The following is a 19,355-nucleotide window of genomic DNA, read 5'->3' on the forward strand; positions in this document are numbered from 1 at the left end:
GGTATTTAAGGTATTAGTTATAGCTGAAAATGAAAGTGGAGTGGTGTCTCAAATAAATAGACTTTGAAAATAGTTTTGAGATGGTGGATCCTTTCAGGATTTAAATAGAGAATTTGAATATTCATGTAATAGACTTCTCCTGGTCCCAAAGTTAATGCTATTCATGAAAACAATTTTATAAGAGCATTATAAAGTTGGTAGGAGGGGACGGTTCTGTATGATAGATAGCTCACAGATTGGAGCTTTATCTAGGCTAAGTTGTTAGAATGGAACGAAATTTCTTACTTAATAAAACTTTCTATATGAAATTGTTCTGTGGGTTTTTAGAGTAGAATATGAAACATACAATGCAAATGTTTTGAAATGAAGTACCTTAAAAACACAATATTCTAAAATAAAAGATTTAAAAGTGTAAATTAAAAAAAATTTTCCTAAGATGATAATATAAATTGGGACTTAGATTTTCTTGAGAATATCTTTAAAAAAAACATTTAAAATGGGACATACATGGTCAGTAGTTTATCAGAGATCCTGCTTGTATGTCTAAAAAACTGTCATGACAGGATATGAATTTGAGGAAGAGATGTCTATATCCATAAACAAGTGTCTCAACTTGTCATAGGTTGTGTTCAGTTCAGTATTTAAGAATTTGGGAATATTTTTATTTTATCTAAGCTCTGTGTTAGTATATACACCCTTGTGAAGAATAAATCACATTTAGGTGTAAATAAGCAGCAAGTGGCTAACCAATTGCTACTATCAGTAATAGACAAGATTTTCTTTTTTTCAGTTTGTTATTTGCCAATTAAGCTTAAAAGTGAATTCCATAAATCTCCAAGCTATTATAAAAAGTGACTTTAGCCATTATTGTTTAACATACAGTGTAGGTAAACTTGTATCAATAAGTCTTCGGGCTTTATTTCTCATTAAATTGATAGTGTTCTATACTGTTTTATATTTGAAATAAAATGTACATTTCTATATTTTTATAAAGGATATAGGGTTGTAGTCCTTTAGGTTCTAGAGATCTTTGCCTATTCCTTCTTTGAGTTAAATTGAGAAGTTTTCAAAATTAGGCTAAAAATTTATGAATCTTCCTTGTTTAGACTCTGTAGTCAGAATATGAAGTTTTAACTATATTAAGTTTCATAAGGCTCATTTTATGAAATATGGTATTTATTACTTATAGGAGATATTTCAGATCCTGTAATTAATTACCCGAGGAAAGGTTAAATATATGGTACTTAATATTCCATTAAACATTTTAAGTGTTCACCAGGAATTCATAAGCTGGCTAGCTGCCATTATTTCCTAAGAATGATGAAGATATTAGCCTGCCAAAAATAGTGAAAACATCTAATAAATAAGGGCACACACACCATCTTAGAAATCAACTACTGATAGACTTTCACTAGAAAGTCGGCTGATATTGTGGAAAGCAATTGTAATACTTCTAGTCTATTTAGAAGAATTATTTCTTCTTCATTATATGATAATCTAATAGTTGAAAACTGAGCTCTATCTAAGATCCAAGAAAGCAGCAGATTCATTAGTCTAGTTTTTCTCATCCACTTACTGAAGCAGGATCCAGGATAAAGCAAAGCTGTTTTCACCTGCTAGGTGGATGGCTTTTGTGAAGTTACGATTTCTTACTTTTTCGTCCTCTTGCATGAACTTCTGCATGAACTGCCTTCTTCCTTTGCATGAACTGCCCAATTTATTGTTGCTCTCTTTTCTGTCACACCACTCCTTGCTATTCTCCAATACATAACAACAGAATATTCTTTGGACAAAAGATATTAATTACTGTTGGAAACAATTGCTATTGTGCAGTCATAATACTCTTAAGTCTATAAACTCCTAAGGCAGTCTAAGTTCCTTAGAAGATATGTGCTATATAAATCCAATAAGCATATGGGAATAAAGGAAAAATGAAACAATTAAAAGTATCATAACTTTAAGTGTTTTAAACACTGGTCTTTAGTATCATTATGCGTTACTAATCCTGGAAGCTTACAAGTAGTTCATTTTTTAAAATAAACATCCTTCATTTATCCTTTACAAGTTTCATTTGAAGAAAGTTAGAAAAATACTTAAAAATTTAAGCACTTGATAAATCCCTCAATTTAAAAAGCTATTAAAATGTCCAATAAATTTCTATTTAAAGTGCAAGATTTTAGGATAATACACTATTTGACCCTGAATTGTAACCACCCTTTTCAATGTAACCATTCAGTTTGATACATTTATATATATATATATATATATATATATATATATATATATATATATAATCAATTTTGCTGCCTCCTGTGATTCAGTGGTAAGCTATAAAGGCACATTTGTACCTTTGCCTGATGGATTTTTCTGACAAAATAAAAAGAGTTTGAAGCACAGTCAATAAAATTTTTTAAAGGAAAAGGAGCTATGTAGATTGATACTATCAATAATAGACATGATTTTCTTTTTTTTTTTTCAGAAGTGGGGAAAGTGAGTTGATATAAATGAATAAGTCACAAATGGTAAATTCTTTTACAGTATCTTGAGTAGCAGCAAATGTGGATTGTGCTCAGTATTTAATTAGAAATAACATTTTTGTTTTCTGTCTTTTTGATTAAGATAGATGTAAAAAAAAAAAAAAAAAAGAAGAAGAAGAAGGTCCCAATGAACTGTCATTATTTCCTTAGGGGTGCTGTTTTACTCTGCCCCTTTTGGCCTAAGGTTTCAATACAGAGCTTACCTTCTTGAGGACATTATAGACTTTGTAGCTCTTATTGGGAGTCTTTCATATAATTTCTGCTTTCCATTTAAGTTTTTCTCTGAAGACTACACTAAAAGAGATAACCATAAGGATTTACAAGGTTAAAAACAATTTGGCATATGCTTTCTTCCTGCTCCAAAATCCATTCAGTCATCCATCCTTCAAAGAGCAGCACCATAAAGTGAAGACTGACATTTATTAGATGAGATTCAGGTTTCACTTTTATACTTGTGTGAGGATTTTTCACAGTAAAAGAGAGGGAAGGGAGGAAATTATATTTCTAGAAAATATATGAAAAAAAACCTTGACAGTGTCTTTTATATATCTTTCAGTAATATTGCAGTGCTGCATTAGAAATAATTAAGAAACCAGGTGATTCTGTCTTCTTTGAGATGGAGAAAAACAGATCCTTGAGGGTGTTTTGTACAATTATTTTTCTGTTCTATCCTTATAAATGATTCAAAAATGCAGGCTGGCTTCATTTGTGTTTTATCTTAAAACATTTTAGCAGCTCTAACTTGGTCATGGTTAAATCTAGATTAAAAAATAATATGTGATTGGGACACCTGGGTGGCTCAGAGGTTGAGCGTCTGCCTTCGGCTCAGGTCGTGATCCTGGAATTCGGGATCGAGTCCCACGTGGGGCTCCTGCGAAGAGCCTGCTTCTCCCTCTGCTTGTCTCTGCCTCTCTGCCTCTCTCTCTCTCTCTCTGTATCTCTCATGAATAAATAAATAAATCTTAAAAAAAAAAAATAATATGTGATTTATATAATTTAAACAGGAGTAAAAACTCTTACCATTTCAAAATTGGAAGGGCTCTTAGATGTGTCAAGCCCACTTTTCTAGTCTACAAATGAAGAAATTGATAATTGTGATGTATCATTATGCTGTGTGATGACAACCAAGACTAGATCTCAGGGTTCCCAACTCCCCTTCTCATGCTCTTTGCCACATGATGGTATTACTAATTACCTACCTTCAGACCTTTGGAATTCCCACATCCAAAATAAAAGGCAATTGCTGTGAATATATTAATTTTATTGTTTTTGCTTTGTACTCACTCATTCAATATGTTTTGATTTGATCTAAATTTCACTTCTATTGTGTTAAAAATTATGCTTTAGATTCCTCCAAATGCCTTAAATATGTTTGAGATAATTTTTTTCATAGCAATCATATTACCATAAAGCTCCTCTGGGTCTATGATAGGAAATATTTTGGAAATTTAATGATGGTATTTCTTTTGAAAAGAAAAATAAAACTCTGGAAAGCTGTGTGCTAGCTTGTATAATTCTGTCTTTAAAAATGAGTTAGCTCAGCTGGTCAGAACATTAAACAAATGAGACCAAGTTCATGACAAGAGAGAGGGTCAGTTTTGCATGCTCAGGTCTAGTCCTCTGGCCTGTGCCTGTGTCAGGTGCATGCTACCACCCATGCTTTGAGGGCCTAGATCAAACAGGGAATCTAAATCAATGCAAATCTGTATCATGCAGGAAAAACCAGTGGACTGATGGGCCAAATCCTGGCAGCCCTACTGCTGATGTGTTTGTTTATTGTCTTCATGTACATGGGACCAAACATGAGCGTCCCTATGTCCTCACTGTAGTATGTATGCCACGGATCACAAAAGGTTTCTTATGTGAATTTTAAGAGAAATCTATCACGAGTGCCTCATAATGTATCACATGGGTAATTAAGATTTGCTTTGCTATTGAAAATAAAAATATGGTTTAAGGTTCAGGATTGTGATTGTTATATCATAAACTTGTATGTAAAAGTTTATAAAAAATGCAGTTTATATTTAGCTGACACTTTATAATAATGGGATTTATTTGTGATTCACAGTTTAATGTGGTCAGCATAGGGATGCAGTTTTTAAGGAAGTAGAGCCTTAAAATATGACTAACTATAATACTTTTTGGTGAAAAGTAAATATTTAATAATATATTTTAAAGAACCTGAGGATGTTATCAAGATGGCCTTTTTGAGAAAATGGAATTTTAAAAATTTCCCTACTTTTCTACCCCTGCGGTCCTATTCCTACTTCTGTGTCTTCTCCAGGGAGAACCATGATACACAACATTTCAAGGTGACTATTTGCATCCAGGAGAATTGCACTGACTGAAAGATTAGGTGGATCAATTTGCAAATACACATTTCTCTGTATGCGAGTTTCTCCAAGTTTTAAAATACAGTCAGTGAACTGTTTTTAAAGAGGACTTTATCTTTCACTTAGACATCCTGTGGTGGTTCTTACAGATCAAGGCAAATACATGGCTATTAAACATTTAAAAGACATTTTAAAATTTACTCATGCATGTTTCTTGTAGATTATTTATGCAGGAGGGAAACATCATGAGTTATCCTATCACTACAGAAAAAATTCAAGATTGAGTAAACTGCCATTTGTTTATGCCACATTGTAGCTTGCCTTTTCACTTACGATGTTATGAACATTCCACAGTATCATTAAAAACAATTTTATATCTGGTTTTAAGATTTTATGTTTTTATTCATGAGAGGTACAGAGAGAGGCAGAGACATAGGCAGAGGGAGAAGCAGGCTCCCTACGGGGAGCCTGATGCAGGACTCGATCCCAGGACCCCGGGATCACGACCTGAGCTCAAGGCAGACACTTAACCATTGAGCCACCCAGGTACCCTTATATCTGGTTTTAAACTACACAGGCAATCACATATTTTACACATATAGGATGTTTCTTGCAATTTATTTTTTATTTTTATTTTTATTTTTTTTTGTTTCTTGCAATTTAAACTGATGTTCTCACAAGTACTATTGTACCTCTCTGTGTTTCTACATCTTTCATTTTTCCCTTAAAGTAGATCCTTGAAGGAGAATTACTGCATCAAAAACCATAATCTGGGCTGCCCGGGTGGCTCAGCGGTTTAGTGCTGCCTTTGGCCCAGGGCCTGATCCTGGAGACCTGGGATCGAGTCCCACATCGGGCTGGGCTCCCTGCATGGAGCCTACTCTCCCTCTGCCTGTGTCTCTGCCTCTCTCTCTCTGTCTTTCTCTCTCTCATTAATATATAAATAAAATCTTTTTTTTAAAAAGCCATAATCCTTTTTCTAACCCCTAAAAATATTTTTGATGTCTATTTAAATTAGGAATATTAAACACACACCAGCAGAGTTCACTATATATTTTAAATCTAACATCATACTTTTTACAGAGTGTTGAATGATCTGTGAACAGGATTTTGAACAGAAAGAAACCTTAAGTTGCCATTTAACTTGTCACTGTTTTTAATCCACAAATGTCTACTTTTTGTTAAAGTAACAAAATTAGGGAATAGCTAAGCCCATAAGGTAGTTAAAGTGGTATGTGTGTGTCTCTACACACACTTGTAGGTTACAGGGCTAGGAGAGGTGGTGTGAGGTGTGGAGGAACATCTGGGAAATTAATTTAGCTAGTTACAAGTTAGCAAGCAGTTTTCAAGACAAACTTGTGTCTTTGCTTGAATTTACTCTTTTTAGATGATTTGTGTGTGCATACTTAGAATTGACTTAGATTCCATGCATCTGATTCAATTGTCCTTATTGTTAATTTGCTTTAAAATTTCAATGAGGTTCTATAAACCATTTATTCATTTCATTCAATAGATATTTGTGAAATGCTTTCTATACACCAGGCACTATTGTTGCATTGGGTTGAAAAATGAGTTTCTGACATAAAATTGTTTTGGATCCAGTAGAGAATAAGTATGATAATAGCTAACATTTTATTGAGTGTTGAGTATAAAACAGACAGTCAGCAAAACCCTTCACATGTAAGATTTTTTTTTTTTCACATGTAAGATTTTATTTCTTCTCATCTGGGAGGTACTTGAGGCTTAGTGAGGAGAGGTGACTTTCCCACTGGCGAATAGGTAGCAAGAATCAGATGTGGAATATTCATTCATTCATTCATTCATTCAGGTCTGTTTCCAGGGCCCATGGTCTCAACCCAAGAGCTTTAGGAGCAAGCAAGATGTGAAGGACTATGTTATAGGGTAGAACATGATAAAGCACTATCAGAGGTTCGAACAGTAAGGTACAAAGTTCAAAGCAGGAAGAGAGTTTATCTGGTTAGGAGACTCAGAAAAGGGTTTATGGAAGGATTCACTTTTAAGGTGATCTTGAAGAAGGAGCAAATAGAGATGGTGAATGGAAGGGAAAACAGAAGACAGAGGGAACAGCATAAGCAAAGAGAATGGAGGCAATTAAAGACCTAGTGTGCCTAGCCACAATAACATTTAAAGCATTATGTTTATAAGGAGTATGATGGAAAGTGAGACTAGAAAGATAAATCTGTAGCTATGATAAACAGTTTCTATTTAATTTAGTGGACAGTGGGGGAGCTTTTGAAGGTCGATTAGCAGGAGGGTGATTCACACAACTGTGGTTGTCCTCCAGAGGGTAAGAAAATACGTCCACCTCAAATTCGTTTGAACATTAAGACCGATGATCACACATGCATCAAGAGGGTATAAAAAGGTTTATTACTCCCATAATGGGATTTTCTGGGAGAGCAGGGCTTGGCTTTCTTTTCATAGTGATTAGGGGGTGGGGCCAGAGTGAGGGTTCTGGGTCCTTATGGTTACAACTACCCAGCAGATGAGTTTCATACCAAGGGATGAAACTCATAAGTATTTTTATGGGCTTGTCCATATGTGGGGCAAAAAATGGGAACAGCAAAAATGGGGTTTGAAAGTTGTCAGTATTCAGACATCACAGATGGAGTCAGACTCAATTATTTAATTCACTACTGATGTTTGATGGATGACTGAAGGTACTACAGCTCATTTAATTGATTTTGAACTTATTTAAGTAAGCCATGATGACCCTCTATGAGGCTTAGAGCATGCAACCATTAAGGTTTATTGAAGTTTCATGGGATATCTTATTGAGGAGTCTGCAGTGTGTACTTTGAGAAGAGTAATACATGCCTTGGTAGAAGAACATCAATAATGTCTGAAACTCCAGAAGGGATAAGATGAAGCCTTTTTTTTTTTTTTTTTGGCTTTAGTATGGACAGGCATGCATGACCTTGATTCTTATTTTGGGTATCCGAGGCAAGAAATTCCCATGGATTTTTTAGCCCAAAGGAGGTAACCTCAGATCAGGGATTGTTTTTGCCATTGGTCAAACTAAATGGCCAGATAATTGGCAATTTTCCAAGATTCTGTAAAAAAAAAAAAAAAAAAAAAAAAAGCACGTTGGACCAATTTTTAGTCAAGCATCTTCTACTGCTAAGATGACTACATGTTTGGCCAATTGTGCTGACCGTTGGGTCTTGTCCTTAATCAAGATTGTCCTGCTTGGAGGATGGATAGAAGCAGCTTGCTAGAGGGTTCCATGACACATTACAGTGATCTTACCATAGGTAAAGTAAATGAACTCCCCCGTTTTTTTGTTTTGTTTTGTTTTGTTTTTTTTGATTACTCAGCTCATCCTGAGTTTCAATCAAACACACGCATATTCTCTCCTGGTGGCCAGTGGGTCTAGGGGGGGAGAATGACTTCCTCTAGCACCGTTACATTTGGCAAGGGACTAAGGTCCAGATAAGCTACTTCCTCCTACAGAAAGCCAAGGTTTGGCTCTACCACTTCCATTTTAATAAGGAGGCCTCTGTGACTGCGCCCAGTCGGCTGGGTGCTGCCTCAGTGATCCAAGGCATAAGGAGTACCTGGGTGTGGCGAGTCATGAATTGAGGGCCTTTGTTTCCAGAAAAACACAATATGCAGCCACCAGTTGATGTTCAAATGCTGTGCAGCCTAGAGGTAAGGGGGTCAGCTTCTAATATGAGAGGCTCAGGACACCTGGGTGGTTCAGTGGTTAAGCGTCTGCCTTGGGCTCAGGGCATGATCCTGGAGTTCCAGGATCGAGTCTCACACATCAGGCTCCCTGCATGGAGCCTGCTCTTCCCTCTGCCTATGTCTCTGCCTCTCTCTGTGTGTCTCTCATGAATAAATAAATAAAATCTTAAAAAAAAAATATGAGAGGCACATGGGCAACTTACTGTCATCATAGGTGGGCCAGAGACTCTAGGAGGCATGAGAGGAGGTTGCTAAAGCCTCCAAGTAAAGGAGTCTCTGGAAAGCATTAATGGGAGGGCCTGTTATGATGTACTTTGGACAGATTCTAGAGCCTTTTGTTGGAAGGGACCCTATTCAAGGCAGGCCAGTTTGTAAGTAACAGCATAAATTAACTGCAGTAAAATTTGTAAATGAGGAATACGTTGCCTCTAGAATCCAAAATATCTGAAAAGGTATTGGGTTTGTTTAAAATTATGGATGCTGAGAGGGTCATTGATTATTTTCTCAGTGTTAGGGATGGAACAGCCTTGACTGACAACATAATTCCTAGGAATTTAACTGAGACACTTTTTGTAGCTCAATGATGCATCCCTTTTGGAGAGTTCCTTTGTTACTATTTGTATATCTTCAATGAATGTGTCAAATGAATCTCAGAAGAGGAAGATGTCATCAGTGTAAGATCATACCTGTGTTCCTGGAAGGTGGATGTGATGGAGATCTTGCCTGCAGAGATTGTGTGGGAGGACAAGGCTGTTGAGATACCATATGGACAGCCGGTAAAAGTGCGTCGTGCCCCATCAAAGGTGAAGGCAAATTGTGGCTGAGAGGCTGTTGAAATAGAAACTTAATAGAACATATTTGCCAAATGTAAAAATAGCAAAGTATTTTCCAGTTATTGATTGGACAGAGTCAGGGATTTCAATGATATTAAGTATAAGGGTCTTAATTGCTGATACCATGGCATTAAGGTTGTAATAATCCACTGTTAGATACCATTCATTTTTTATCAGGTTTGAGCATTGTCCAAATTGAACAACTAAGAGGAAAGCAGAAGGGATAATGTCTCCTTTTGTAGGTCTTATGTGGTGAGTCACAATTCCTAGAGGTCTTGTTTTAATCTATATTGGGCTATATTAACCATTTTAGCTGTAGGGGAAGGTCCATGAAATCCCATTTTGTTAGGCAAATTGTAAGTTCTTAAGATCTAATTTTATTTCAGTTTATTACTTGTTGGGTTAAAGCATCCATGCCCACCATGGGCTATTTTAGTCAATGGGCCCTATGACTATAGGAAATTTAGGAAAGACAGTAGTTCTGGTGGTGAAGGTGAGGCATCCCTATTTGTTGGTAACTCCTGTAAGAGTATGGGAAGTGCCTTGTTTAAATTTATTGGACTCCTCTCTATAATTGTAAGTTGAACACCAGTATTGATCAAGGTCATAAAGGCCCGTTGGTGTATCTTAGCTGATTAATTTAGAATTTATGTTGCAGAAGTACAAAAGCCTGTATACTGTTATATAAATTATTTTAATATAGCTTGGATTTATAATTGGGTCAAATTGCCAAACACTATTTCAGTTTTTGATTCCTTTCCCTCTATTGGTCTGTTCTACCTCCTGTAGGTGGCCACTGGATATACTTTTGAGGTGTTCTCTTTACTCTGCTCCTATTTATGTTTCTTCTTATAAAGAGTCCCTACTCAGTATTGTCAGGGTTAGGAAACTCTCCCATGTAATTGTTGCTTTCTACATGTTAGGGAGTCTCAGCCTAAGTCAGTTTTGAAATAACTCTTTGGCATGCTGATAAATCTCTGCATTCAATGGAACCTAGAGTAATTGTGAGTCCATTTTACAGTTATCCAGTAGGATAATGGCATCCTCTTTTCCTTTAGGAGTCTGCTTTTCATAATATTCTGTGCCTTATGGGAATGCCATGTGTATTTTTCTTTATAGCCCTGATGATCAGGATCTTTTTTGGTGACAGAACCATGGATAGCAGTAGAACCAGAGACATTTTAGGCAAAGGGTCCTAGTGAACCATCTGCTTTTAGGAACATGGAGTCTGGCATGACTCAGAGTAAAGATTCTCCCTTATACAAGTGGCCACATGATGGGTTTGTATATTGTATAGAGTATCACTCTTTCTCGTGAGCACTCTAGAGTGGGGTCTATACAACCAATGGTCACAGGAGCCTAGTGTAGGTCCTATCCCCCAGAGCCTAGTGTAGGTCATAGCTTATGCTGGAATTGAGACACATGATTCAGTCCAAGACATACTGATAAGTCTGGGCCAGGACACATGACCTAGGACCACTTAAGGAGATCTGTGACATCCCTCCTCCAATCCCATAATCCTGTACCTAAGCTCCAATTTTTGAAACTTCAATTTAGATAACTCCTTAAACAGAAACTCTAGGACTCAGCAGATGCAGCACTGCCACAGCACAACTCAAACCACAAGCTTGACAATAGGCAACAGTGTGATTCCAAGTGCATGTTCCCCAGCTTGCATCAGAGTCCGTGCATAAGCCAAGAGCAAGAGAAGGAAGACCCCTTGCAAAGGTGGTCATGTGGTCAACTATGCAACACTGCTTGCTTCTCCAGCTGTTTTTGGTTGCCCCATTGAGGCTGGGATTAACCTCCCCACCCTAAACTGGTTTGGATTTTAAGATTGATGACACCATACACACATCCCAAATAAGTATGAAAAGCTTTATTACTTACTTAATGGGACTTTCTAGAGGGAGCAGACATCAAAACTGGTCTAGAATGGCTTAGGCAGAGAGTATCTGATTTTTATTGCAGTTAAGGGGTGGGGCCAGGGTGAGGATTCCCCGAGTTTGTTTGGGTTGAACTCCCTCCCTGCCCCCCACCCTACCTACCCCCACCCAGGGAAAGAGTGCTGGAGCCTTCTTACTGATTTACCCAGATGTGGGCAAGAGAGGAAGAATGAGAAGTAGGGTTTAAAAATGTCAGAGGTCAAATACTTAAAAAATGGAATCAGACTCTTTACTACCCTTTTGCTCCAGGAAGAAATCTAACCGCGATGAAGGGAGAGACAGGAGACAAATGACAATTTCAGTAGTTAGGTAAGATGGTCATGTATATTGGTTTTTCACTCAAATTTAAAAAAAAAATTGAAATCTTCCCATGTCAAGTCTAAAGATGCTGCCACTATTTAGCAAGTCAGTTCTCAGGGCCAGTTGTTCTGACCTTGGAAGGAATGAATGGAGAGTGGCTATGTGTAACAGTCCGAGCATCCCATACTCCACCTCTTGTATTTTTCTTTCATCCTTTGATAGATGTTCTAATGAGAATGAATTCATTGGAGAGATTGCTTGAACAAATCTGCTATCTTAATAATTTAATACTGGATAATCAAATTAAACTTGGGTGCCATTATGTTGTTGTTTTTTAAGATATTATTTATTAGTTAGAGAGAGCACCAGTGGTTGGGGGGTGGGGAGCAGAAGGAAAAGGAGAAGCAGATTCCCTGCTGAGCAGGAAGCCCAAAGTGGGGCTGCATCCCAGAACCCTGAGATCATGACCTGAGCTGAAGGCAGATGCTTAACTGACTGAGCTACCCAGGTGCCCTGTATGTTCTAATGGTCTTTAGAGTAATTTAGTCACATCTAGGCAGGGTAATTTTAAATTAGCTTTATACATATTTGTGGAGACATTTTGTATTATTTATGGAAGTAATTCTTATTTAATAAGCAACATATTTCATAATTCATTGTCAAATTAATATGTCCCAGGCACCATTCTAAGTGCTATATTAATATTAAATCATTTTGTCCTTTTAATGGGACATAGTGGAACAATGTGGTATAGATGAGGAAAATGAATCACACTGGAGGTTAAACAATCTGCTTAAATTCACATAACTGGTAAGTGGTTGGTCCAGCTAGGATTTGAACCCCAGGTCTTAAAGTTTAAATCTGGCTCCAGAGTCTACGTCCTAACCATTGTGCTATATTGTTTCTCACAAGTACCGTAATGATCACAATGCTCTAGATTCTTAGACATTAAGAATATAATAGATTTTTCTTCTTAACAAGGATAGTATATGGGATTATGGGGTAAATTACCCAAATAATTTAATTTCAATTTCAAAGTCTTTAGGTTTTAATTTTTGATGTTAAACCATAAACACAAAATCACTACATTCCAATGGTATTTAACGTATGTGAAGAAATGGTAATAATATAGTAATAATAATAATTGATGAGAGTGCTAATAATATAAGCCCATGTGAATGGCACAGGCATGAGCTCTTTGTCAACCATCAACTAGACACAAAGATGACACATGAGGTTCTGACTCAAAGTCAAGCCAAAAGAAAAAAATATATGAAGCCTATTTAAGGTCTGAGTTGAAATCCAACATTGCAAATATTATCTTAGTATATATTATGTATTTGTTTATACAAAGCTTTCAAGGGCGCTTTTTCCAGTTATGCATAAATGTATCTATTTAGAAGCCAATCCTGAATCACTGTGCTTCAAATATTAAATAAATAATTTCAAAAATAATAAAATATTTGTAATAGATTTAGTACTAGTAAAATCCAGTACGAATAAATTTAGTACTTCATGTGGAACAAATGATTTTGTCATTAATGAATAGTTTTTAAATATTATATGTTGCAACTTTATCTCAACTTTAAACCTTTCTCTTTTACAGTAAAATGGACATGATATATTGATTCCATGGTAGATGTATGTAATTTATGAATAAATAAATTTGTTTTTATTGAGGATTCATTTTCAAAAAGTAAAAAAATATATATATAATAATAATAATAATAGAAGGCCCTGAATAAGATATTTTGTATAGAAAAGAGCACAAATAATTCTATTTGCAAATCTAAAATTAAAACAAATAACAGTAGTTTACAAAAGAAGCACTTTTGGAAAAAAGAGTAATGTCACTATTTTACTTCCAGTATCTAAATGGCTTCATAGATTTCCTTCATGACTTTAAATGATCAGTTTTATACTATTCGCTGCATCTATTTTTGGGAAATGCTTTCCACAAAGTGAAATTTAGTTTTGGACAATTTTGAACATTGGTGTAATAAAACCAATATAAGATAAATCAGACATTTCAAACCTTTTTTTGAATGTTTTGACCTTATTTATCTGATCTGAGGTCTGTATTTCCAGTTGAATCAGATGGTTGTGAAATTCTCCCCATTAGAGTTTATTTTTAAAAATTTTTAAAAAGATTTTATTTATTCATGAGAGACGCACAGAGAGAGAGAGAGAGAGAGAGGCAGAGACACAGGCAGTGGGAGAAGCAGGCTCCATGCAGGGATGTGGGACTCGATCCCGGGACTCCAGGACCATGCTCTGGGCCGAAGGCAGGCACTAAACTGCTGAGCCACCTAGGGATGCCCCCCATTAGAGTTTAGAATAATTTATTATGTCTTTTCAACTTAATCTTGGCTGGACAATTGCCCTCTGGGTGGAGAGACTAAGAACAAGCACTCCTGCTCCTCTTGTATTTCTGCCAGTATGTTGATCCTAGTGTCTTTAGCAAGGCCTAGCTTAAGGGACTCCTCTGCTGCTTTTGTAAACTGTCCTCAATGTGTACTGCAATAAGGCTACTTTTCAAATTATTTGCAACTTTATGTACAAACCAGCTTATTATTTTAACTGACTTCATTGGTCATATCAGCAAAATCACCACTTAGTCCAAAGAAACAACTTTTTCAATGAACTTGACCCTTAGGATAAAATACAAAATGCATTTTTTTTAAGATTTTATTTATTTATTAATGAGAGAGAGAGACAGAGACATAGGCAGAGGGAGAAGCAGGCTCCATGCAGGGAGCCCGACGTGGGACTCAATCCCAGGTCTCCAGGATCAGGCCCTGGGCTGAAGGTGGCGCTAAACCGCTGAGCCACCCGGGCTGCCCACAAAATGCATTTTTAGATTGACTTGACTTTTCTTCCCCTACACTTGACTGTTTTTGCTTGGGTATGTTGCCATAATGTTAGTCTGAGGATCTTTGATAAAAGAGGTAGCAATGAAATAAAAAGCAAAGAATCATTAAATCAGATTTTTCCATGTAGCTCATCTACCCCTTGGTTGGAGGTTAGTTGCTTTGGCATTCGGAAGGCCTGACTTAATTCTTTCAGTTCTGAGGTAGAAAAAAATGGCATTTTACCAAACACAGTTAGCAGTGTTGATGTTTAGGATCTTTGACAATTTGTTACTATCCTTTGTTTTGCTTAAGTAACTAGACATGCAGCCAGCATTTTGTCAAGAGAAATGAGCGCAGACACTGTATGGTACTTGCCTAGATGGAACTAGGTTTGGCCAATCTTCAAGTTGAGTTGAATTCCAAGCTGGATTGAGGCTGGACTTTCCTACTGGCAGTGCCTTCTGGACTCCAAAACCATCTCCAAAAACTTCAGCAAGTAAAATAGTCTCCAGGAGAGACCAAGTACATTAATTGGGATTAATTTCAACTGTGAATGGCAGAAAACTCAGTAGAGGTAAATTTATTCCTCTTAAAAGTTTAAATATTTAAAGTTCAGATGTGCTATTTCAGCCTTTCCCTAAAATCCTTAGCAACTCAGGATGCTTCTAGTTCATTAGTCCTACATCTCTAGGAGGCAGCCCTAAACCTTTGGTCTGAGTTGGCTTAAATCTGGGACCCCGTTAAGATGAGCCCTTGGGAGCCTTACTGCATAGTAGCAAGTGGACCAGTGTTCTTTAGAAAATACCATATTTTCCAGGAACCTTTTCTGTTTTTTCTTTTTCTGCCCTCCCCCTTTCTTTGGTCAATAAAGAGGATGAGATCAACCCTTCTATATTTTTAACTTTGTTTCTGATTCTTACCCTTCTGGTGTACTTATCAAAAAAGCAGAGTTTATATTAGTTGCCAATATGGTGAAAACCCTAAGTTTTATTTTGAGTTATTTCTTTCTCTCCCTGTAGTTAAAGTAAACCATCTGTGGCTCAAATTAGTGAGGTTTTCAGTTCAGGAAATATTTACTCAAGACTTTCTAAGGGTCAAGGACTCTGCTAGAGGATATGAAGAATAAATGATAAAAAAGATACAGTCTTGTGTTCTCATAGTTGAAATTAGGCAAGCACACAGATCATCGTGATACAAAGAAAAAATGTGAATATAAGAGATACACAGGGTCGTACAAAACCAAAGGAGAGATTTCTTCTATTGGATGACTTGGAGAGGGCTTCGTGGAGTCAATGTCATTGGATCTGGGCTTTGGAGGGCTAGAAGCAATTGCTTCCATAATAGCCATCCTGTATAATCCTGTTGGAGCCTGAAAATGCTAGATGCTAACATTTCTCACCTTTGAAACTACAGAATGGTTTCAATTTAGCACCTTAGCAGAGGCCTGCTAAGGGCATGCTGCAAAGGGTTTTCCTCTCCCTTGAGAAAAGATATGAGAGGAACTCTCTGTATTTTTTTTGACATGGATATGTGAGGATGTGATGCCTGGAGCAGCAGCAGCTATCTTGTGACTATAAGGAAACAAGCCTGAAGACAATGGCCAACATGAAATTAGTGAAGTAGAAAGATAGAAAAGCACATGGCTCTTTCTATCTCAGAACTTGTTGCCATGTAAGATAAATATCTGTACTGTTTAAGGCACAGTTAGTTGGGTATTCTGTTACAGAAAGCTATAAGCCTCCTAACTGACAGAATAGAATTTTTCCTGGCAGTTTGGGGTTATGGCGGGGGTGTGTGTGTGTGAAATGGTGTTGGAGGGAGAATATGCCAATCAACAGAAACAGTGTGAACATAAGTGTGGAATGAAAAACTCAGATTATATAGGGAAATAGCAAATGGTTTGGTTTGGTTGGAGCAAAGAGGAGAGAAGATGGCAAATAGTGGGAGGTGCCTGGTAAGATAGTTTGGGACAAGATCATGGAAGACTTTGTAGCTGAACTTAAGAGTTTAGAATTTATTCAATAGGAAGTGGTGACAGTTGAAGGTTTTTGAGTAGGTGGAACTATAATCAAAACTATGCTTTCTTTTTTGAAGAATATATATATATATACACACACACTTTCATGTATATATTTGAAAGTGTATAAATATATACTTTCTTGTGGTTACACTTCTATCCTTTTGAGTTTTCTCCACCCTGTCATCAAGAATATATAATTTACAAAGTCAAAAAGAGGGGACAGACTGTTATGAATTTTATACCACTGCTGGTTAAACTTTACATAACTGCTTAACAAGTTTAATTACATAAGACAGTTTTCCTCTGATTAACTGACTCTCATTTAAGCATCTCTAGATTTAAAAGATTTGATATTATGGACAGTTTGCAGATGAGAAGAACCCTAATCAGAAATGCACATTCTATTTTAATATGCAATTATTTTGTAGTGTTACCCAGAGATGAAGCATTTTTTTGTTCTTTTTAAAATAAAAGTTTTTTTTTAAATTATAAAATAATAAACCCTTTATTGTTAAATACTTAGGAAATTTTAAAAATTGGGAACAAGAAATAAATTAAGAAATCCTCAGACTATTATTTTCCTTTATATTTTTTCCCCTGAAGCTTATTTTTAAAGGCTTGAAGGTGATGCATTCTGTATTTGAATTTAGGTTGAAAGTATGTAATTGGCACATACAAGTGAACCAAATAAATCTGATTTTATGATTTAACAATAAAATGCTATATCACAATTCTCAGTTATCATTTAAATAATGTGCTCTTCAGGAAACAAACATATTATTCATTAGAAGTTTTGGATTATTTCAGGAAATAAAGGGAGATTATGTCAGAATAAACAGAGCAATTGTTCTTTCTCTATAAAAATGAGCAAATCCTGAATTTTGTTTTGAACTTCCATAAAGATAATCCAGTAGAGGTTACTCTTGTTCTGAACAAAGCTTTTTGCAATTTTGCCGGAGGATTTACAGCATAATTCTGTTATCATGAATTCTGAAAATACTGCATTCAAGGTACAAAGTGTTTGATTAGTGAGGACAAAATAATAAACCTGGCCTGTTTAAAAAATATTATATCAGTCAAAACTAGCTGTTGTTGTTATATTTGTCATAAAGAATTTTTATTTTATTCTGTAACTTGTGATTTGTTTATTATATGTTGTTTGGGACTATTATGATGAACTTCTAACTGTATGTAGAAAAAATTAGAATCTGTTATACTCATATTGAATTGATTAAAAATTAAAAGTTTAAAATTTAGAATTTTTAAAAATATTTTTGATTTAACTTTAACAATTAGTTCTGAGAATGAGAAAACCCCCATCTTTCCTTTGTAAGAAATGTGTTTAGCTGTGTTTAATTCAGTGCTTCCCAAAATGTAGTGTGCACATAAATCACCTAGAGTGCTTATTAAAATGCAATTTCTGATTCAGAAGTTCTGGGGTAGAGCCTAAGATTCTGCATTTCTAACAGCCTCAATGCAGATACTATACTGGTCCACCGATTACATTTTGAATAACGTTTTAGAGGAACAGAAAAACAAATTGTTTCTGTTACCAAGCTGGAAAATGTATTCTGAAAACTGTCTGATAGATCAATTTAATCACGTGTAAATTGGTCATGAAATGCTGTGATCAAGAAAGGCAATCATTCAATAGTAAACTATTCACAACTACAAAAACATAGCAGACTTTAATTCATTACATTTTTAAAAATATTTTTCTCATGTGCACTTAATAACTCCATAGGCCTGTCTTTCTTATGTAACAAGTTTAAACTAGAGCCTAGGCTACAGACATCTAACATCAAATACAAATTCATAATTTGGATTTGTGTTCGTGAGGAAACTTGGGATGAGTCTTTTCCAAGTCTTTGAACATATTTAAAATCAGTCATTTTCATTAATTACTCTTAACAAGTAATTAATGCTCTGTTCCGTGTTTCACATGAGTTCATGTCTCTTAAATGCTGGTTTGTGTTAGATACCATATTATAAACATTCAGGCTGGTACTGGCGTTTCACAACTACTCCTAAAACAGGAAAGGGAGAAATTTAAGCAGAACTACTTCTGTAACTAATAACAGATGAGATGTTCATTATATAGGGTTTGTGTGTGTGTGTGTGGCGGCGGGGGGGGGGGGGATTGTTGTTTGTTTTTAATGTTGGACTCTGGGCATTTAACAGAAAACTTCTATTTCTGTGAAACAGATTTTTTTTTCACCTCTCAAGTAAAATCATCGTATACAAGTAAAGGTTAAGGGAAGTAAATATTTATCTCACTAGATACAAACAGAGCTTTTTAACAAGTTAGAAGCAGACTCCTCTGGCCCATTGTGTTGGCTCCAGATATATGGTTCAGGGTCCTAGGCGTGGGTGCAGGGCTCCTCCCAAAGGATTCCTTTCCCTACGTCCGGAACCAAGCCCTTCAGGCAGCTGCTGAGGAGGGAAAGCCAGATGCAAAATAGTGGGTTTCTTTCTTTCTTTCTTTCTTTCTTTCTTTCTTTCTTTCTTTCTTTCTTTCTTTCTTTCTTCCTTCCTTCCTTCCTTCCTTCCTTCCTTCCTTCCTTCCTTCTTCTTTTCTTTTCTTTTCTTTTCTTTTCTTTTCTTTTCTTTTCTTTTCTTTTCTTTTCTTTTCTTTTCTTTTCTTTTCTTTTCTTTTCTTTCTTTTTTTCTTCTTTCTTTCCTGGAAATTTTCTTTGCCTTACCTATGGATGTCAGCAAACTAGTCATAAGTATATTTCTGTCAAAGTTTGTTTATTGTATTTGATGTTCCTTAAAGATCAGGGATGAGCACCACAAATCTTAACTGGAAGCGATACCTTTATTATA

This window comes from Canis lupus, chromosome 12, assembly GCF_003254725.2.
Source record: "Canis lupus dingo isolate Sandy chromosome 12, ASM325472v2, whole genome shotgun sequence".
NCBI classification, from domain to species: Eukaryota; Metazoa; Chordata; class Mammalia; order Carnivora; family Canidae; genus Canis; species Canis lupus.